At 33.3% G+C, this 24389-nt stretch overlaps 1 protein-coding gene across 7 annotated transcripts in view; it reads left to right on the forward strand.

Annotated features, from left to right (window-relative positions):
* LOC127731874 (ankyrin repeat domain-containing protein 50-like) overlaps window positions 1–24389 on the forward strand; it is a 109447-nt gene that overhangs the window by 54040 nt on the left and 31018 nt on the right. For 6 of the 7 annotated variants that reach the window (XR_007995860.1, XR_007995864.1, XR_007995859.1 and 3 more), the window contains one exon: window positions 18684–18909. The exons of the other annotated variant lie outside the window; for it this stretch is intronic. The gene's annotated coding sequence lies outside the window, so the exon portion shown is untranslated. The remainder of the gene's footprint in view (window positions 1–18683; window positions 18910–24389) is intronic. 7 annotated transcript variants of the gene reach the window in all.

Raw genomic sequence — 24389 nt, forward strand, 5'->3', positions numbered from 1 at the left:
TATCTAATAAGTATTGTGCAAAAGCAAGAAATTTTCAATTGCACAGTATTGCACAATAGCAAGAAATCTTCAATTGCACAGTATTGCGCAATAGCAAGAAATCTTCAATTGCACAGTATTGCGCAATAGCAAGAAATATCCAATAGCACAATATTGCGCAATAGCAAGAAATTGTCAATTGCACAGTATTGCGCAATAGCAAGAAATATTCAATTGCACAGTATTGTGCAAAAGAAGATACTTCGTATAAATTGCTTATTTCTTGATCAATTTCAATGGGGTTTTATTCTTGAATTCTTGGGGTTCTTTAATATGCTGAATCTAACCGTGTATTAAGTTTTTGGATTTTGGGCCCCGTTTTTAAATTGGTCCACATTGAGGTCCAAAGGGTCCAAAATTTAACTTTGTTTGATTTCATCAAAAATTGAATTATTGGGGTTCTTTGATATGCTGAATCTAACCGTGTATTTAGATTCTTAATTTTTGGTTCCGTTTTCAAATTGGTCTACATTAAGGTCCAAAGGGTCCAAAATTAAACTTAGTTTGATTTTAACAAAAATTGAATTTTTAGGGTTCTTTGATATGCTGAATCTAAACATGTATTTAGATTTTTGATTATGGGCCCAGTTTTCAAGTTGGTCCAAATCGGGGTCCAAAATTAAACTTTGTTTGATTTCAACAAAAATTGAATATATGGGGTTCTTTGATATGCTGAATCTAACCATGTATTTAGATTTTTGATTTTTGGGCCCTGTTATCAACATTGTCCACATTGAGGTCAAAAGGGTCCAAAATTTAACTTTGTTTGATTTCATCAAAAATTGAATTATTGGGGTTCTTTGATATGCCGAATCTAACCGTGTATTTAGATTCTTAATTTTTGGTTCCGTTTTCAAATTGGTCTACATTAAGGTCCAAAGGGTCCAAAATTAAACTTAGTTTGATTTTAACAAAAATTGAATTTTTAGGGTTCTTTGATATGCTGAATCTAAACATGTATTTAGATTTTTGATTATGGGCCCAGTTTTCAAGTTGGTCCAAATCGGGGTCCAAAATTAAACTTTGTTTGATTTCATCAAAAATTGAATTCTTGGGGTTCTTTGATATGCTGAATCTAACCATGTATTTAGATTTTGGATATTGGACCATAATAGGTGAATGTCCAATTAAAAATTTTTAAGTTCTTAGACCACATTCATTCTGTGTCAGAAACCTATGCTGTGTCAAATATTTAATCACAATCCAAATTCAGAGCTGTATCAAGCTTGAATGTTGTGTCCATACTTGCCCCAACTGTTCAGGGTTCGACCTCTGCGGTCGTATCAAGCTGCGCCCTGCGGAGCATTTTATTCTTTTCTGTTAAGTTAACACATGGAACTTTTGGTTGTAAAAAATATTATTTTAAAGACCATTTAACATGATTAATTAACTCAACAGTAGCAGATTCATATAAAGGGGAAAAGGGGGGGGCTTAGAGGAAGAAGACCTAGTTTTGATTGGAAATTTTGTTCTGTAAACTGACTTTAACAGGTCAAATCATGTTCTGACTTCAAAGAGTCAAACAAAACTAAACTTATTTCAACTTTTAAGTCTAGGATTTTCATATTGATTTTAAAATGTATGGGAAAGCCAGATAAAAGCCAGATGAAATAAGGTCCCCTTATGTCACAATAATGAAGACTATAAAAAATTTATTTGGTATATTCAATATCAAATGCATTTTGTTTTTAAAGATTTTCATCAAATTATCTTAAAATTTTATTTTATTTCTGTATTTTCATGACTTTTCTTTTCTGTTAAGTTTACACATAGAACTTGTGGTTGCCAAAAAAAATAAAATTTTAATAACCATTTGGCTGAATTGTTTCTAAAAAAACTTACCAATTAATTAACTCAACAGTAGCAGATTCATATTTAGGGGGGGGGGGGGGCTTAGAGGAAGAACACCTAGCTTTGATTGGAAATTTTGTTCTGTAAACTGACTTTAACAGGTCAAATCATGTTCTGCTTTCAAAGAGTCACTCAAAACTAAACTTATTAATACAACTTTTAAGTCTAGTATTGTCGTATTGATTTAAAAATGTATGGGAAAGCCAGATAAAAGACAGAGGAAATAAGGTCCCCTAAAGTCACAATAATGAGGACTATAAAAAAGTTTATTTGGTATATTCAATATTAAATGTATTTTGTTTTAAACAGGTCAAATCATGTTCTGACTTAAAACAGTCAGTCCAAAACTAAGTTTATTGAAATTTTAAAGTTGGACACTTCCATATGATATTAATGAATGTATGAGAACGTCAGATAAATGACATAGGAAATATATGTAAGATCCCCTAAAATAAATTTATCCAAAACTAAAATAAATTTATTGAAATATTTAAGCCGGGCATTGCCATATGATATTAAATGAATGTATGGGAACGTCAGATAAAAGACACAGGAAATATATGTTAAGATCCCCTAAAATAAATAGCCATTTGACTTAATTGTTTCTAAAAATTTATCAAATAATAAACTCAAAAATGGCAGATTCAGAAGCAGGGCTTAAAGGAAGTACACCTAGCTTTAATTGGAAATTTTGTTCTGCAAACTGACTTGAACAGGTCAAATTATGTTCTGACAAATTGACTTAAACAGGTCAAATCATGTTCTGACTTAAAAATATCAGTCAAAAACTAAATTTATTGAAATTTTTAAGTCCGGCATTGCCATATGATATTAATGATATGTATGGAAAAGTCAGATAAAATACACACGAAATACATGTCTGATCCTCTAAGATAAATAACCATTTGACTTAATTGTTTCTTAAAACTTATCAATTAATAAACTCAACAGTGGCAGATTCAGAAGGGGACTAAGAGGAAGAACACATAGCTTTGATTGGAAATTGTGTTCTGTAAACTGACTCAAGCAGGTAAAATCATGTTCTGACTTATAAGAGTCTGTCAAACACTAAATGGATTGCAACTGTAACAGTCGGGCATTGTCATGATTGTGATGTGATTGTTAGAATGTATGGATACAAGTAGGAAAAAAGATCACAAATATTAAGTCACAATTTTTAGAACTATATTAAAGTTAATTTGGTATATATTTGATATCTTAATATTTCATTGAGGTAAATCCTGTTGTGCAAACTGACTTGAACAAGTCACATTATGTTCTGACTTCAAAGAGTCAGTCAAAAACTATACTTTTACTAATTATTGCAACTTTTAAGTCTGGAATTGTCATATGCATTTAAGAATGTATGGGAAAATCAGATAAAAGACACCCAATAATAAAGTCACAATAATGAGGACTATAAAAAAGTTTATTTGGTATATTTAATTTTCAAGTGTATTTTGTTTACAAATTTCATCAAATTATCTTAAAATTTTATTCTATTTCTGCATTTTTATTACTTTTTTTTCTGTTAAGTTAACATATGGAACTTTTGGTTATAAAAAATATTATTTTAAAACCATTTGACTGAATTGTTTCTAAACAAACTTATCAATTAATTAACTCAACAGTAGCAGATTCAGATTTAGGGGGGGGGGGGGGGGCTTAGAGGAAAAGACCAGTTTTGATTGGAAATTTTGTTCTGTAAACTGACTTTAACAGGTCAAATCATGTTGGGACTTCAAAGAGTCAAACAAAACTTAACTTATTACAACTTTTAAGTCTAGTATTGTCATATTGATTTAAAAATATATAGGTGAGCCAGATAAAAGACAGAGGAAATAAGGTAGCCATAAGTCACAATAATGAGGACTATAAAAAAGTTTACTTGGTATATTCAATATTAAATGTATTTTGTTTTAAACAGGTCAAATCATGTTCTGACTTAAAAGAGTCAGTCCAAAACTAAAATCAATTTATTGAAATATATAAGCCGGGCATTGCCATATGTTATTTAATGAATGTATGGGAACGTCAGATAAAAGACAAAGGAAATATATGTAAGATCCCCTAAAATAAATAACCATTTGACTTAATTGTTTCTAAAAACTTATCAAATAATAAACTCGAAAATGGCAGATTCAGAAGCAGGGCTTAAAGGAAGTACACCTAGCTTTGATTGGAAATTTTGTTCTGTAAACTGACTTTAACAGGTCAAATCATGTTCTGACTTCAAAGAGTCAAACAAAACTAAACTTATTACAACTTTTAAGTATAGTTTTGTCATATTGATTTAAAAATGTATGGGTGAGCCAGATAAAAGACAGAGAGAATTAAGTCCCCATAAGTCACAATAATGAGGACAATAAAAAAGTTTATTTGGTATATTCAATATTAAATGTATTTTGTTTTAAACAGGTCAAATCATGTTCTGACTTAAAAGAGTCAGTCCAAAACTAAAATAAATTTATTGAAATATTTAAGCCGGGCATTGCAGGGCTTAAAGGAAGTACACCTAGCTTTGATTGGAAATTTTGTTCTGCAAATTGACTTAAACAGGTCAAGTCATGTTCTGACTTTAAAAAATCCGTCAAAAACTAAATTTATTGAAATTATTAAGTCAGGCATTGCCATTTGATATTAATGATAATGTATGGAAAAATCAATTAATAAACTCAACAGTGGCAGATTCAGAAGGGGGCTAAGAGGAAGAACACATAGCTTTGATTGGAAATTTTGTTCTGCAAATTGACTCAAACAGGTCAAATCATGTTCTGACTTAAAAGAGTCCGTCAAAAACTAAATGGATATGCATAAAATCTGGTTCATAATTTTTGTAAATGATGGAGAGATTAATGAGTCTATATTTTGTTATTCCGACTCACAAATGTCACTATGTGACAAATTTCGGGAATTTTTCTCTCCTTTTGACTGATTCCTATATGTTGTATGGGTGCCATAACTATCACTACAACATGTACAAAGTCAGCACATTCTAAGGGACGCCATCAAAAGACCAATGTAGGATAAAAAAACTTAAATCAAATAGTTTGGGGGTGGTGAAAAAACTATGTGATGTGAATTAGGTTTTTTATCCTATATTGAACTTTTGATGTCGTCCCTAATGACTTGACCTATTACAGTATTTCTGTCTGAATTTTTTATCAATATTCTGTATTTACTAATTTAACTACATGTATGTTATTGGAAGTGTATTAATTAGCTTTGTTTATTACTTATATTAAACCAAACCTCTATTAATCAATTATCTTTACTCTGGTTATTGATTATATAAGAAAAACTCTGCCTATTACTATATGACTGTAATCTAAACTCTGATTGTTAACATCCTGGATTGCATATCTGCAAGACCATTAAACTCATGGTATACCCATTTTATTTGAGGATATAAAAGTATTGTTTTTTCAATATAACATTTTCAGACACATTGAATCTGTGAAGACAACTTTCAATTTGACTTTAGAAATTAAAGAGTTTGTAAGCAAAATGTTGGGGAAATTTAATTATAATTAAAAATGTTTAAAATTAGTTAAGAAAAAAACCGACATTAATAATGTTAAAAAAAATTTGAGGAGAAAAAACATACAAATTCAGACCAAATATGGTGACTTTGTTGTCCTTCAAGAAGCCGTACATATAATCCATAATATTTTCACTGTTTTTTAAATACATGTAAAAGTTGAAAGATAACTATCTATTGATTTTTTTTTAAATAGCTTTTTTCACAACACTTATAACTTTGTAATTTATGTTCCATTGTACACTTGTTATTCTTAATATCTTTAAAAATTGTTGTTTGGGAACAAAATCTTGTCAGGGTTTCTTATGGTACTAGCATGACAAGTGCATTCATATTCTAAAATACTCTAAACATTAAAAAAAGTCAGTATTTTCAGATCATTCTGAGTCTTTCTGACCTTATTAAGTCAGAACATTCAGACTTTTATAAGTCAGAACATTCAGACTTTTATAAGTCAGAACATTCAGACTTTTATAAGTCAGAACATTCTGACTTCCAATGTTCTTCTCACTTCTGTAGAAACAAAGACTATCTATGTCTCAAATAAGAGGTAAATGCTTCATGTGGCTAAGCATCTGGGGTAAGAATTATAGATGTGTAATTTCAGAGGAAAACAAATATGCCAAAATTTTTTTTTTTTTTCATATAGATTAGACCGTTGGTTTTTCCGTTTGAATGGTTTTACACTAGTAATTTTTTTGAGGCCCTTTATAGCTTGCTGTTCGGTGTGAGCCAATGCTCCGTGTTGAAGGCCGTACCTTGACCTATAACGGTTTACTTTTATAAATTGTAACTTGGATGGAGAGTTGTCTCATTGGCACTCATACCACATCTTCCTATATCCATGTAATTAATAAGATGTGATGCATGCGAGAGGAAAATAATACTGAATAGACAATTCTGTTTGCACAAACACTGATAAATATAATATATTAAGGTGGTCTCTCAGCAGATTAAAATAAACAAGAAATAATTGTAACAGGATGCTGTTACGAAGTCTCCCAAACAAATTTAAGCTCCCATAATTCGTCATTCCCATGGTTGCCTGACATTGGGCAAGTTCCAGTACAAATTGGTTTTGTCTAGTAAAGTGATATGCATAAGTGACGCCTAGGGTTTGACCCTGCATGTCATTCAAATCTTCTTGAAATGACGAACAGGAATATCATATGGTTTACCTTTAGGGGTGGTGATCCAGAACATTTCAAAAAGGGGGATGGGGATGACCCCAATGGACTTCCCCTATATTTCATTTGATTTGTTTTATTGTCCTGTGCAAGAATGTATATGGTGTAGGGGTGGGGATCTCGACCGTTTACAAGTTTTCAAACATGAGGGGGTGGGGTGACCCTCAGGGACTCCACCTTTATTTCATTTGAATTGTCTTATTGACCCTTACAAGAATATATATGGTTAAGGGGTGGGGATCCCGACCGTTTACAAGTTTTCACACAGGAGGGGGTGGGGGTGACCCCAAGGGACTTCCCCTATACTTCTTTTGATTTGTTCTATTGTCCTATTCAAGAAAATATATGGTTTAGGGGTGGGGATCTCGACCGTTTACAAGTTTTCAAACAGGAGGGGTAGGGGTGACCCCCAGGGACCTCCCCAACATATCATTTGATTTGTTATATTGTCCCATACAAGAATATATATGGTTTAGGGGTGGGGATCTCTACCGTTTACAAAATATAAGAACATTTGCAAATGGCAGGGGGTGGGGGTAAACCTGGAGACTAGCCCGGTATATTTCATTCAAATCAATTTGACATTATAAAGAGGAATAGAGAAATGACAGGGATAGGGGTGATCCCTGGAGACTTGCCCTACATTTCATTTGATTTGTTTTATCATGTCCCATGATCATAAATGAAGACCAGGTGTGTGCATCACTTATTGTTCTCAAGTTATAACTTTAAAAATAAAAAAAAAACCTTGGGTTCTTTAGTTAAACCCCTCCCTTCCTTTTTCTTTTATTAAAATTTTTCCCATTTTCGTTTCATTATCATCATATCAATATTCACAATGATCGTTTTTCTCATAGGGAGAAACGAATCAGAAAGGTTAAAAAATCAGTTCGTGATTGAGTTTAAAAATAGAAAAATCACGTGACGATGTTCAGCTCGAAGCAATAATTTTACTTTTTAAATTGCACTGACTAGTTAATAATGTTAATATTGTTTAAGACAACACGAGTTATCTCCCGAAAATAACAATTCATTATCATAACAACATTTTCTGACCTGAACAAGTCAGAATTGTCAAACACCAGCTCATCTAAAAGACCACGCGTCCGTATTTACAGGTCGCGCGCCTTCATGAAACAGCAAAAAAATCACTTGCAAGGAACTCCTTTATAGGCAAAAAATATAAAAATGCCCATGAAAATACGGAGGTAATATGAATTACCTTTCTAAAAATGCCCACAATGACCTAGATTTTCACTAAAAATCGTAAATAATCAATATAATATTCAATGACTTCTCGTTCGAGACACTTCCAAAACAACGACTCTCAAACACGTGATCTCTTGCAAAAAACCACGTGATCGTATGTGTCGTAGATCGGCGGCAAATTCAAAATAACTTCTGGTTTGACGGACTCGAGTGAAAACTACGCAAAACAAAAATTGACGCGTACAGGTCAGAATTTCAAAACACTTTCTGACTTGAAGAAGTCATTTTATTCTGACTTGTTTATGTCAGAGCTCTGACTAGTAAAAATAAGGAGATGAGGTATGATTGCCAATGAGAACTATCCACCAAAGTAAAAATAAGGAGATGAGGTATGATTGCCAATGAGAACTATCCACCAAAGTAAAAATAAGGAGATGTAGTATGATTGCCAATGAGAACTATTTGCCAGAGTAAAAATAAGGAGATGAGGTATGATTGCCAATGAGAACTATCCACCAAAGTAAAAATAAGGTGATGTGGTATGATTGCCAATGAGAACTATCAGCCAAAGTAAAAATAAGAAGATCTGCTATAGTAAAAATAAGGAGATGTGGTATGATTGCCAATGAGAAATATTCGCCAGAGTAAAAATAAGGAGATGAGGTATGATTGTCAATGAGACAACTATCCTCCAAGTAAAAATAAGGAGATGTGGTATGATTGCCAATGAGAAGTAACCGCCAAAGTAATAATAAGGAGATGTGGTATGATTGCCAATGAGAACTATTCGCCAGAGTAAAAATAAGGAGAAGTGGCATGATTGCCAATGAGAACTATCTGCCAAGTAAAAATAAGAAGATGAGGTATGATTGCCAATGAGACAACTATCTTCTAAAGTAAAAATAAGGAGATGTGGTATGATTGCCAATGAGAACTATTTGCCAGAGTAAAAATAAAGAGATGAGGTATGATTGCCAATGAGAACTATCCACCAAAGTAAAAATAAGGAGATGAGGTATGATTGTCAATGAGAACTATCCACCAAAGTAAAAATAAGGAGATGTAGTATGATTGCCAATGAGAACTATTTGCCAGAGTAAAAATAAGGAGATGAGGTATGATTGCCAATGAGAACTATCCACCAAAGTAAAAATAAGGAGATGAGGTATGATTGCCAATGAGAACTATCCACCAAAGTAAAAATAAGGAGATGTAGTATGATTGCCAATGAGAACTATTTGCCAGAGTAAAAATAAGGAGATGAGGTATGATTGCCAATGAGAACTATCCACCAAAGTAAAAATAAGAAGATGTGGTATGATTGCCAATGAGAACTATCAGCCAAAGTAAAAATAAGAAGATCTGCTATAGTAAAAATAAGGAGATGTGGTATGATTGCCAATGAGAACTATTCGCCAGAGTAAAAACAAGGAGATGAGGTATGATTGTCAATGAGACAACTATCCTCCAAGTAAAAATAAGGAGATGTGGTATGATTGCCAATGAGAAGTAACCGCCAAAGTAATAATAAGGAGATGTGGTATGATTGCCAATGAGAACTATTCGCCAGATCGTAAAAATAAGGAGAAGTGGCATGATTGCCAATGAGAACTATCCACCAAAGTAAAAATAAGGAGATGAGGTATGATTGCCAATAAGACAACTATCCACCAAGTAAAAATAAGAAGATGTAGTATAATCGCAAATGAGACAACTATCTTCTAAAGTAAAAATAAGGAGATGTGGTATGATTGCCAATGAGAACTATTTGCCAGAGTAAAATTAAGGCGATGTGGTATGATTGCCAATGAGAACTATCCACCAAAGTAAAAATAAGAAGATCTGGTATAGTAAAAATAAGATGTGGTATGATTGCCAATGACACAACTATCTTCCAAAGTAAAAATAGGGAGATGTGGTATGATTGCCAATGAGAACTATTTGCCAGAGTAAAAATAAGGAGATGTGGTATGATTGCCAATGAGACAACTATCAGCCAAGTAAAAATAAGGAGATGTGGTATAATTGCCAAATGACAACTATCTTCCAAAGTAAAAATAAGGAGATGTGGTATGATTGTCAATGAGAACTATCCACCAAAGTAAAAATAAGGAGATGTGGTATGATTGCCAATTAGTAAGGTGCCCAATGTCCAAAAAGTCTTCTAGTTAACGAGTTTAAGTCAACGGATAACACACGGCTAATTGTTTTTGCAAATTATAGAAAAAATCATTATATTTTACAATCAGGAAACTTAGCCCAATGCTGTAAGCTAAGTAAATTGTTAAACAGCATTTAGTGCAATAAAGATGATTTAATTGTTAAAAAAAAAAAAAAAAATATTTTACAATCATGATTGTCTATGTAAGTTCCCATGGTCACGATTTTCCAAATTTTGTGTTTTTACAGGGTACCTCCAGATACTGTATTGTACATGGAATCTTTAACATGAAAAATAAAATTATTACGCTCTTTGTTGGTGGTTAAAATAGTACTTTTAATATAGTTTGTACATTAAATATACGATATAACAAAAGCAGAAAGTATTTAAGTGATTTTAGTGTAATTATTTCAGCATTTTAGGAAGACTAATTTTTCCCGATATTTACCAACTTTTTATAGAAAGCAAAATTATTACGTGTATCATTACAATATTTTTTACTCTGATTAAAGCTATAAGACACAGTGCATGTGTGTGCCAAATTTCATGTGTGAAGTAAAAGTAGTTTTGTTGAAATTAGCAATTAAAAACACAAATTAAGTCAACATTTTGTCATTGATTAAACACAGATTATCCTGTGACATTAATCATTTTGTTGCTTACACTATTAGGTCATTAACAAGGACAGTGGTCACTCAATACATTTCTCATTTTTGCTTGTTGTGTGGTTGATTTATTTGTTTTGAATAGCCAGCTAACTTCGTAAATTGTTATTTTCTTTGGAGGAATATGTTTTGTGTCTGTTTTTCGATACTTTAAACTTTTTATTGAATAGATTTTTTTTTTACAATTGTAGTATAAGAATCAAATCGGTCGGTTCCGTTTCACACCTGGAATATGGCACATCAATTAAGTCTATGTTATGGTCTTGCATGATGTTTTCAACCTAAATCCCCCTCGGTGTGAATGACAACAAAAATATATCACCGTTTGTGCTATAAATTATACACCAGCAGACACAACTGCAATAATTTCAAAGCTGAATTGGCAATAGGGGGGTTTGTCCAAGCAAACCAATGAAGCCAATGACCTTTATGTGCCAAGCTGGCAGCAGGAATTTTTTTTTTCGAATTGACCATTTGCTTTCATCTGTTGCTACGCATGCTTATTTTTTTCCGTGGCTTTGCTGCGGGAAAATTTATTTTCACTTTTGCACACAATTATATCCTCAACTATCCTGCATTTCATGTTGCAGAGTATTCATTTTCATCCGGTCTTATGCAAAGTCATTAATTTTCAGTTCATACCAAGCCAAGTTATTGATGTTCAAAATCCTACTCCCCTCCCTCCTTTTGGAATCAAACGGTCGTCCCCTTACTGAAAGCTAATGAAAGGACGTCATCAATTTATAGTCTGAGAAAAGTATAATCATAAACATCATTACCGTAAAAACAAGGATTCTCATGCTACAGCATGTTTTACTAACTGATTGAATTATGTCGGAATTCTTAGAGAAAAGCTAGGCTATACATTCTTTATATGCCTGTACCAAGTCCGGATCGAGCAGGTATTTGAGTGGTTGTCTTTTGTTCATATCTGTCAATTTTGTTTTGGTAAATTGTTTTGTTATGAATTAGGTTGTTGGTTTTCTCTAATGAATTGTTTCGATTTTTTTATATCTGGGCCTTTTATAGCCGACCATACGGTGGGTTTTTATACGACCGCAAAAAATGTTTGCGGTCGTATATTGGTATGACGTTGGCATCTTCGGCATCGTCGTCATCGTCGTCCAAAGACACATTGGTTTTCGCACTCTAACTTTAGTTTAAGTGAATGGATCTCTATGAGATGTTACCGTAAGGTTCAACACCACAAAAGGAAGGTTGGGATTGATTTTGGGGGTTATGGTACCAACAGTTAAGGAATTAGGGGCCAAAAATAAGCATTTTTGTAACTTCCAGACATAACTTGTGTGTTAGTGTATGGATCTCTCTGACATTGTACCACAAGGGAATGCTGGGATTGATTTTGGGGGTAATTGCCTCAAAATATTAGGAATTAGGGGCCAAAAAAGGGGCAAAAAACAAGCACTAGTTTCATGATAATAACTTGTGTGTAAGTGTATGGATCTTTCTGAAATTGTACTACAAGGTTCCATATCACAAAGGGAAAGCTGGAATTGAGTTTGGGGGTAATTGCCCAAAACGTTTAGGAATTAGGGGCCAAAAATAAGCATTTTTCTAGTTTCCAGACAATAACTTGTGTTCAAGTGTATGGATCTCTCTGAAATTGTACTGCAAGGTACCATACCACAAAGGGAAGGCTGGGATTGAGTTTGGGGGTGATGAATCATAATGGGGTTCAAAAAAATTTTTGGGGGGTATTTTTTTTTTTTCCTTTTTTTTCTTTTTTTCCTTTTTTTTTTCTTTTAAAATTTTCCATTTTAAGTTGGTTATTTCTGTTTTATATTTAAAAGCAAATAATAATGATATGGTAGGAGATACACACCAAACAGGATGCGTAAATTATTATATAATAAGTGTTGTGCAATAGCAAGAAATTTTCAATTGCACAGTATTGCACAATAGCAAGAAATCTTCAATTGCACAGTATTGCGCAATAGCAAGAAATCTTCAATTGCACAGTATTGTGCAATAGCAAGAAATATTCAATTGCACAGTATTGTGCAAAAGAAGATACTTCGTATAAATTGCTTATTTCTTGACCCATTTCAATGGGGTTTTATTCTTGAATTCTTGGGGTTCTTTAATATGCTGATTCTAACCGTGTATTAAGTTTTTGGATTTTGGGCCCCGTTTTTAAATTGGTCCACATTGAGGTCCAAAGGGTTTTGATTTCATCAAAAATTGAATTATTGGGGTTCTTTGACATGCTGAATCTAACCGTGTATTTAGATTCTTAATTTTTGGTTCCGTTTTCAAATTGGTCTACATTAAGGTCCAAAGGGTCCAAAATTAAACTTAGTTTCATTTTAACAAAAATTGAATTCTTAGGGTTCTTTGATATGCTGAATCTAAACATGTATTTAGATTTTTGATTATGGGCCCAGTTTTCAAGTTGGTCCAAATCGGGGTCCAAAATTAAACTTTGTTTGATTTCAACAAAAATTGAATATATGGGGTTCTTTGATATGCTGAATCTAACCATGTATTTAGATTTTGGATATTGAACCATAATAAGTGAATGTCCAATTTAAAATTTTTAAGTTCTTAGACCACATTCATTCTGTGTCAGAAACCTATGATGTGTCAAATATTTAATCACAATCCAAATTCAGAGCTGTATCAAGCTTGAATGTTGTGTCCATACTTGCCCCAACTGTTCATGGTTCGACCTCTGCAGTCGTATCAAGCTGCGCCCTGCGGAGCATTTTATTCTCATTGTTGAAGGCAGTACGGTTGCCTAAAACTGCTTACTTCCACATATCCTTATTTTTATATATTACAAGTATTACCTAAAATTAACATTATCAATGTTCCATGTAAATGAGGTAAGGTCAGATGAACTCTGCCACAAAGACATGTACACTTTGCTACCATTGCATACACCAAATATATTTGACCCACTACTTATAGCACCTGAGATAAGGACTTGACCACTAAAACTTAAGTTTGTTCACTGATCCATGAAATGAGGCCGAGGTCAGGGGAACCATATATGACCAACAAGTAGAGTAAGACCTTGCAAGGATACCATATATTTGTTGATGTGGTTCATAAGTGTTTCTCGTTTTTTATATAGATTAGACCCTTGGTTTTCCTGATTTTGGCTTATATCTCTGAAACCAAAGCATTTAGAGCAAATCTGACAGGGGTAAAATTGTTCATCAGGTCAAGATCTATCTGCCCTGAAATTTTCAGATGAATCTGACAACCCGTTGTTGGGTTGCTGCCCCTGAATTGGTAATTTTAAGAAAATTTTGCCGTTTTTGGTTATTATCTTGAATATTATTATAGATAGAGATAAACTGTAAACAGCAATAATGTTCAGCAAAATAAGATCTACAAATAAGTCAACTTGACCAAAATGGTCAGTTGACCCCTTAAGGAGTAATTACCCTTTATAGTCAATTTTTAACCATTTTTCGTAAATTTTTGTAATCTTTTACAAAAATCTTCTCCTCTGAAACTACTAAGACAAATTTAACCAAACTTGTCCACAATCATCATTAGGGTATCTAGTTTAAAAAATGTGTCCGATGACCCTGCCCATGAACCAAGATGGCCGACATGGCTAAATATAGTACATAGGGTAAAATGCAGTTTTTGGCTCATATCTCTGAAACCAAAGCATTTAGAGCAAATCAGACAAGGATAAAATTGTTCATTAGGTCAAGATCTATCTGCCCTGAAATTTTCAGACCAATCAGGTAACACGTTGTTGGGTTTCTGCCCCTGAATTGGTAATTTTAAGAAAATTTTGCAGCTTTTGGTTATTATCTTGAATATGATTATAGATAGAGATAAACTGTTAACAGCAATAATGTACAGCAAAGTAAGATCTACAAATAAGTCAATATGACCAAAATTGTCAATTGACCCCTTAAGGAGTTATTGCCCTTTATAGTCAAATTTTTACAATTTTCATAATTTTTTAAAATTTTTGTAAATTTTTACAAAATATTTTCCACTGTAACTACTGGGCCAAGTTCATTATAGATAGAGATAATTTTAAGCAGCAAGAATGTTCAGTAAAGTAAGATCTACAAACACATCACCATCACCAAAACACAATTTTGTCATGAATCCATCTGTGTCCTTTGTTTAATATGCACATAGATCAAGGTGAGCGACACAGGCTCTTTAGAGCCTCTAGTTTATAATTTTTTGTTTTCATATATACCGGTACTTTAACAGAAACCCTCCCTCTTTTCCACTGTTGGCAGTCTTTCTTATTTCTATAAAGCAAAGGTATACTCAGACCTGCTAATTCAATCCATTCTGCGATAGTATTACACCAGTTTTGGAACTAAATACAATTTTATGTGCTTCACCACTTACCAAAAGAAAATTGGATATTTACCCAGAAAATCATTACGAACACCTTCTATCAAAAGATGGAAAAATAACATGTTGGCATGGCAACTTATAAATGTTAATATCTAAAAAACATCTCTAGAGATCACTTGTATCGAATCTTATGTAAAAATTCCGAATTCGAAAATTTTAATAGGTCAAGGTCATTGTTATTTAACAGCTGAATGAAATTTGTAAATGTGCACCCTATAAGTACAAATGTTAATCTCTAATCATATTTGGCAGCATAAATATCAAATAAGTCCTTAATATAGAAACTATAGTTATAATCCTTTGAATTATTCGAATTTATTTTGCTATAAATGCATATATGTAGGGGCGGCCAGCTGTCTAAACTTGACTCTGCGTTTTCCTTGAAATTTTAGCTTTGACCTTTGACCCAAATTTAAGAAAATCGTGACAACTGTAGACAACAACGACATCAATATTTCGATGAGGCTTGTTCTTCTCTTTCCAATGATATGAATCACAGCCGTGTGTTATTCTGTTAACCCAAATCAATCAAATTCGTTGACTGGGCACCCTACTAAATAAGAACTATCCGCCAAAGTAAAAATAAGGAGATGTGGTATGATTGCCAACGAGAACTATCCACCAGAGTAAAAATAAGGAGATGTGGTATGATTGCCAATGAGACAACAATCTTCCAAAGTAAAAATAAGGAGATGTGGTATGATTTCCAATGAGACAACAATCTTCCAAAGTAAAAATAAGGATATGTGGTATGATTGCCAATGAGACAACTATCTGCCAAAGTGAAAATAAGGATATGTGGTATGATTGCCAGTGAGACAACTATCTGCCAAAGTAAAAATAAGGAGATGTTGTATGATTGCCAATGAGAACTATCTGCCAAAGTAAAAATAAAGAGATGTGGTATGATTGCCAGTGAGAACTATCTGCCAAAGTAAAAATAAAGAGATGTGGTATGATTGCCAATGAGACAACTATCCGCCAAAGTAAAAATAAAGAGATGTGGTATGATTGCCAATGAGAACTATCCGCCAAAGTAAAAATAAGGAGATGTGGTATGATTGCCAATGAGACAACTATCCGCCAAAGTAAAAATAGGGAGATGTGGTATGATTGCCAATGAGAACTATCCGACAAAGTAAAAATAAGGAGATGTGGTATGATTGCCAATGAGAACTATCCGCCAAAGTAAAAATAAGGAGATGTAGTATGATTGCCAATGAGAACTATCCACCAAAGTAAAAATAAGGAGATGTGGTATGATTGCCAGTGAGACAACTATCTCCACTACGCGTTTCCAGGGAAACTCAATTTGCGACAGTAAAACTACTGATGGACGTCTGAACAGCTTCAAATAGAATACAGTTATCTCTAATCTAGTCTATCTTAATATATATATAAAATTAGTTTTGTCAAAGCAAACACTTTTGCATAACTGGTTAGTCGGATAATCTTTCGACCGATTATCAGAATAGCCTGTAGTTAAGTTGATTGATAAAATCTTTGTCTACAGTACTCTTAAAATATAAAAATAATATTAAAATGTGGTTTGATTGCCAATGACAACACTCAACCAGAGACCAAATGACATAGAAGTTAACAAAACTATATGTCACTGTACGGCTTATGACAATGAGCAAAACCCATACCGCATAGTCAGCTATAAAAGGCCCCTAAATGAAAAATGTAAAGTAATTCAAACGAGAAGACTAACAGCCTGACTTATGTACGAAAAAAAAATATGATATACAGCTACACAAGACTTCCACTGAATTACAGGCTACGACTTGGGACAGTCACATATAGAATTTGACGGGGTTAAATACATGGCTTCATGGTACGATGAATTGAAGTTTATTCTTAGCCATTATAAGGCTTGGCTTTTAGAATTCCTGTTTTAGATATTTTTAATAATCCAATACAACTATATCTACAGTAATAAATTCAGATTGAGAAAATGGAAATCTTCTGGATCTATGTGAATTGACAAAGTATGAACATTCTGTTGGGTATTTTAATTTGAGATGATTAAGCATGTTACTCTACTTCTCATATATATGTTAATTCCATTCACATAATTTGCATTTCCCGGTTTTTGAGTCGGAATTTCGTCTAAATTATGAGAAAACCTTGGACGATGGAAGTGGCATATTAAGGCAATATTAAATCAAAAATGAAATAATGAAGTAAACAGTAAAATTTAATCAGCTTATAATTGTTCAAAATACATACATGTATGATAATTATGTTCTAGAGTTATGCCCCTTTACAAATGGAAAAATTTCTGAAATTTTCATTCCGTTCTTTAACTTTAGTTTGACTCAACTAAATGTTATGAAACTTATGCACAATGCTTATTAGGGATTTTCCAGAATTAATTGTATGGGGGGGGGGGGGGGGGGGGGGGGGGCGGAAGGCACTTTTATTTAAATTTGATGGGTGGTGGTTATTTAAGAAAGATTGCTTGAACATTTAAAGGAAATAACCAATTAAAAAATTTTGCATGGTGGGGTCAAATAAAAAGTGCATTCCGACTTATGTCCCTTCATAACATTATATATGCAAGCGGGGGCATCATCTGTGTCCCATGGACACATTCCCTATTTATTTCAAACTATTATGAATTAATTTTTTAAAACTCTTACACTGAGCTTTGTATGGAACTATGAAAGGTTTTGACCTCTTTTTTTTTTTCATTTAATGACAATTATATAAAAATTCGGAGAAAGTTAACAAATTTTTAAACAGATGTGATGTAAACTGAAATTGAGCTATTTTACAATTTCAGTTTGAAGATCTATTAGTATTCATCTATTCAAGGTCGTGTCAATTTATAACTATAGATAAGTGAACATAATAGTCAAATTGAATTGGAACGATTAATAATTTAGTTTACCAAAAAAACTACAATGTGCATGTGAATATTAAAATTCTAAAAGGGGAGATAATCAAGAACTAGCTGCATGGTTCATTCTAGTAAGTAGCATTACACCAGTTCAGTGCTTTTTAATTCTTTTTTAACAGTATTAACACTTTTCACTCTGCAACTTCTATACAAAAATAACATGAAGAAATTACATATTTAATTTCATTTAAGAGTAAAAAGATAATAAAACATTGCAATCATTAAAATAGGAATTGTATATAACAATAGAGTTGTTAACTAAGAAATCAGCTGTATGAATGAAAGATGGGAGACAATGTTCTCACTAAGGCAGTCAATGAGTCATGGATTCATGAAAATTGGTCTGGACTCATCATTTTCAAAACTGATGATTCTAAAGATGCATAAGGATCATAAAATATTGTATCAACTAAGCATGTATATCATCATATCATTTTATAGCAAATTTAAAAAAAAGAATAATCAAATTTGATATCATTTCCTTTCTCTATTTTATCATGAAGACAAACAATAATTATGTAGCAATAGAATTTCATCTCACTGTTGAAATCACCATGGTCATAAATGAAGGTTCGCTGGACTTGCCTTCAGAAGTCCTTTGTCAGAATCCTAGGAGGTCTATGTCAAATCAGACAGCAACCAATCAATGAGAGATGTCAAAATGGTATTCAATGAGTCTTTATTACATGTTATTATTTCTACTTCAATACAAACATTCATATTTCCAGATTGAACATCAATTATCGATATTTATTTATAGACCCTTGTCCAGTCAATGTGATCCTCGTCCAGTCAACGTGACCCTCGTCCAGTCAATGTGACCCTCGTCCAGTCAATGTGATCCTCGTCCAGTCAATGTGACCCTCATCCAGTCAATTTTATCCTTGTCCAGTCAATGTGACCCTCGTCCAGTCAATGTGATCCTCGTCCAGTCAATGTGACCCTCGTCCAGTCATTATCCTTGTCTAGTCAAGTTTTAATTATAGGTAAGTGTACATTATTTGTGAACTATATATATTCCTCTGATAAAACATTTATAATGGAAAATCCCTTTATTATCAGATTTAAAAAAAAAGGTTTATACTTGATTTAAGAGCGGCATCCAATGAAATTGCTTAGGGCTTTTCCAGAATTATTTGAATGGGAGTGGCAGGGGTGGGAGGGTGGGGACTTTTATTCAAATTTGATGCGTGGTGGTAATTTTAGACAGAAAGACTTAACAATTTTATTATTAAAGTAATCAATTAAAATTTTATGCATGGCGGTGTTAACTTGAAAGTGCATTCCTATGACCCCCCTTTTCCCCCCTGCTAACCATCATGGCCAACATGGCTCAAAATAGAATTTATGGTTAGAATGCAAGTTTTGTCTATTATCTTGAAAACTGCTATAGGTCGAGAAATTCTGACAGGCAGAAATGTTCAGAATGTTTACATCCACCTACTGTCCACTTGAATCGATCAAAATTGGCCTACAACTACTTATAGAAGTTATTACCTTTGAATGACCAATTGTACCATTTTTTCTTGCAAGGTATACATGTCTGTCACACTGGATTCACCTGACCAGGAGTTCATTTCATGGATCAGTGATCAAGGTTAAAATTTCATGATGAAGTCCATATCTCGTATACCATAAGCAAAAGGTCAGCTATATTTGGTGTATGGAATGCTTGTATGGTGAACATGTTTGTCTGGCAGGATTTGCAGACCTTGATCTTATTTTCATGGTTCATTGGTCAGAATTAAGTTTTTGTGGTTTGGTCAGGTTCTCAGATACTATAAGCAATAGATCAGCTGTATTTTGGTTTATGGTATGCTTGTAAGGTAAACATGTTTGTCTCATGTGTCTTATCTACTTGGTTTATATGACCGTTACCTTATTTTCATGGTTCATTAGTCAGTGTTAAGTTTTTGTGGTTTGGTCAGGTTCTCAGATACTAAAAGCAAAAGATCAGCTGTATTTTCCTTTATGGTATGCTTGTAAGGTAAACATGTCTGTCTATCCACATGGTTTATATGACCGTTACCTTCTTTTCATGGTTCATTAGTCAGTGTTAATATTTCATGGTTATATAAAGATAAGATGTGGTATGATTTTACATATTTTACAATCATGACAAATCTTTGAAAATTATATAAATGCAAAGTTTTTAGTATTTGTTAGTTGGTATTATCATTTGATATAAAAATAAGGAGATGTAGTATGATTGCAAATGAGACAACTATCCACCAAAGTAAAAATAAAGAGATGTGGTATAATTGCCAATGAGACAACTATCTTCCAAAGTAAAAAAAGGAGATGTGGTATGATTGCCAATGAGAACTATCTGCCAAAGTAAAAATAAAGAGATGTGGTATAATTGCCAATGAGACAACTATCTTCCAAAGTAAAAAAAGGAGGTATGGTATGATTGCCAATGAGAACTATCTGCCAAAGTAAAAATAAGGAGATGTGGTATGATTGCCAAAGAGACAACTATCTGCCAAAGTAAAAATAAGGAGATGTGGTATGATTGCCAATGAGAACTATCTGCCAAAGTAAAAATAAGGAGATGTGGTATGATTGCCAATGAGACAACTATCTGCCAAAGTAAAAATAAGGAGATGTGGTATGATTGCCAATGAGAACTATCCACCAAAGTAAATATAAGGATATGTAGTATGATTGCCAATTCCAATGAGACAACTATCTGCCAAAGTAAAAATAAGGAGATGTGGTATGATTGCCAATGAGAATTATCAACCAGAGTAAAAATAAGGAGATGTGGTATGATTGCCAGTGAGAACTATCCACCAAAGTAAAAATAAGGAGATGTGGTATGATAGCCAATGAGACAAATATTTGCCAAAATTTAAATAAGGAGATGTGGTATGATTGCCAATGAGACAACTAGCCACCAAGTAAAAATTAGGAGATGTGGAATAATTAGGGCCCTACGGAATGGAGGACCCCCTATAGTGATCAGGATGTCCGTCCGTCTGTCCATCCATAACAAATTGTGTCCGCTCTATATCTAGAAAACCGTTATTATTTCAAAGTTTATACTTGACATGTATATTAACCAACACCAGAGGGTGTGTCATAATGTATGTACAACTTCCTAGGTCAAAAGTCAAGGTAAAAAAAATTGGTTTTAGTTGACAATCCCATGTCCTATGGTAAAGATCGTGTCCGCTCTATATCTTGAGAACCGTTATGATTTCAAAGTTTTTACTTGATATGTATATATATAAACCAACACCAGAGGGTGTGTCATAATTTATGTTCAACTTCCTAAGTCAAAGGTCAAGGTCAAAAACTTTGGTTTCAGTTGACAACCCCATGTCCAATGATAAAGATACCAATTTTTTACCACACATTATTCACAGCAGGGCCCACAGAGATGGCTCCCATCTCAATGATATCTAGTTGCCTATGAGACAACTATCTTCCAAAGTAAAAATAAGGAGATGTGGTATAATTGCCAATGAGAACTATCCCCAAAAGTAAAAATAAGGAGATGTGGTATGATTGCCAATGAGACAACTATCCGCCAAGTAAAAATTAGGAGATGTGGTATAATTGCCAATGAGACAACTATCTTCCAAAGTAAAAATAAGGAGATTTGGTATGATTGCCAATAAGAACTATTTGCCAGAGTAAAAATAAGGAGATGTGGTATGATTGCCAATGAGACAACTATCTTCCATAGTAAAAATAAGAAGATGTGGTATGATTGCCAATGAGAACTATTTGCCAGAGTAAAAATAAGGAGATGTGGTATGATTGCCAATGAGACAATTATCCGCCAAGTAAAAATAAGGAGATGTGGTATGATTGCCAATGAGAACTATCCGCCAGAGTAAAAATAAGAAGATCTGTTATAGTAAAAATAAAGAGATGTGGTATGATTGCCAATGAGAACTATTCGCCAGAGTAAAAACAAGGAGATGTGGTATGATTGCCAATGAGAACTATCCGCCAAAGTAAAAATAAGAAGATCTGCTATAGTAAAAAAGGGGATGTTGTATGATTGCCAATGAGAACTATTCCTCAGAGTAAAAATAAGGAGATGTGGTATGATTGCCAATGAGACAACTATCCGCCAAGTAAAAATAAGAAGATGTAGTCATTGCCAATGAGACAACTATCTTCTAAAGTAAAAATAAGGAGATGTGTTATGATTGCCAATGAGAATTATCCGCCAAAGTAAAAATAAGAAGATCTGCTATAGTAAAAATAAAGAGATGTGGTATGATTGCCAATGAGATATTCGCTAGAGTAAAAATAAGGAGATGTGGTATGATTGCCAATGAGAACTATCCGCCAAAGTAAGAATAAGAAGAACTGCTATAGTAAAAATAATTGCCAATGAGACAACTATCTTCTATAGTAAAAATAAGGAGATGTGGTATGATTGCCAATGAGAACTATTCGCCAGAGTAAAAATAAGGAGATGTGGTATGATTGCCAATGAGACAACTAGCCGCCAAGTAAAAATAAGGAGATGTGGTATGATTGTCAATGAGAACTATCCACCAAAGTAAAAATAAGTAGATGTGGTATCATTGCCAATTAGTAAGGTGCCCAATGTCCAAAAAGTCTTCTAGTTAAAGAGTTTAAGTCAACGGATAACACACGGCTTATTGTTTTTGCAAATTATAGAAAAATCAACAGGGTACCTCCAGATACTGTATTGTACATGAAATCTTTAACATGAAAAATAAAATTATTACGCTCTTTGTTGGTGGTTAAAATAGTACTTTTAATATAGTTTATACATAAAATATAAGATATAACAAAAGCGGAAAGTATTTAAGTGATTTTAGTGTAATTATTGCAGCATTTTAGGAAGACTAAAATTTTCCTGATATTTACCACCTTTTTATAGAAAGCAAAATTATTACGTGTATCTTCACAATATTTTTTACTCTGATTAAAGCAATAAGACACGGTGCATGTGTGTGCCAAATTTCATGTGTGAAATAAAAGTAGTTTTAAAGAAATTAGCAATTAAAAACACAAATTAAGTCAACATTTTGTCATTGATTAAACACAGATTATCCTGTGGCATTAATCATTTTGTTGCTTACACTATTAGGTCATTAACAAGGACAGTGGTCACTCAATACATTTCTCATTTTTGCTTGTTGTGTGGTTGATTTATTTGTTTTGAATAGCTAGCTAACTTCGTAAATTGTTATTTTCTTTGGAGGAATATGTTTTGTGTCTGTTTTTCAATACTTTAAACTTTTTATTGAATAGATTTTTTTTTTTACAATTGTAGTATAAGAATCAAATCGGTCGGTTCCGTTTCACACCTGGAATATGGCACATAAATTAAGTCTATGTTATGGTCCTGCATGATGTTTTCGACCTAAATCCCCCTCGGTGTGAACGACAACAAAAATATATCACTGTTCGTGCTATAAATTATACACCAGCAGACACAACTGCAATAATTTCAAAGCTGAATTGGCAATAGGTTTGCCGAGCAAACCAATGAAGCCAATGACCTATATGTGGCAAGCTGGCAGCAGGATTTTTTTTTCGGATTGACCATTTGCTTTCATCTGTTGCTACGCATGCTTATTTTTTTCCGTGGCTTTGCTGCGGGAAAATTTATTTTCACTTTTGTACACATTTATATCCTCAACTATACTGCATTTCATGTTGCAGAGTATTCATTTTCATCCGGTCTTGTGCAAAGTCATTTATTTTCAGTTCATACCAAGCCAAGTTATTGATGTTCAAAATCCTACTCCCCTCCCTCCTTTTGGAATCAAACGGTCGTCCCCTTACTGAAAGCTAATGAAAGGACGTCATCAATTTATATTCTGAGAAAAGTATGATCATAAACATCATTACTATAAAAATAAGGATTCTACTGGTACAGCATGTTTTACTAACTGATTGAATTATGTCGGAATTCTTAGAGAAAAGCTAGGATTATACATTCTTTATATGCCTGTACCAAGTCTGGATCAAGCAGGTATTTGAGTGGTTGTCGTTTGTTCATATCTGTCAATTTTGTTTTGGTAAATTGTTTTGTTATCAATTAGGCTGTTGGTTTTCTCTTTGTTTCGATTTTTTTATATCCGGGGCTTTTATAGCTGACCGTACGGTGGGTTTTTCTCATTGTTGAAGGCAGTACGGTTTGCCTCAAACTGCTTACTTCCACATATATCCTTATTTTTATATATTACAAGTATTACATAAAATTAACATCATCAATGTTCCATGTAAATGAGGTAAGGTCAGATGAACTCTGCCACAAAGACATGTACACTTTGCTACCATTGCATACACCAAATATATTTGACCCACTACTTATATCACCTGAGATAAGGACTTGACCACTGAAACTTAACCTTGTTCACTGATCCATGAAATGAGGCGGAGGTCAGGGGAACCATGTATGACCGACAAGTAGACCTTGCAAGGATACCATATATTAGTAACCAAATATAGTTATCCTAGAACT

This window comes from Mytilus californianus, unplaced genomic scaffold (assembly GCF_021869535.1).
Source record: "Mytilus californianus isolate M0D057914Y unplaced genomic scaffold, xbMytCali1.0.p SCAF_21, whole genome shotgun sequence".
In the NCBI taxonomy this organism is placed as follows: domain Eukaryota; kingdom Metazoa; phylum Mollusca; class Bivalvia; order Mytilida; family Mytilidae; genus Mytilus; species Mytilus californianus.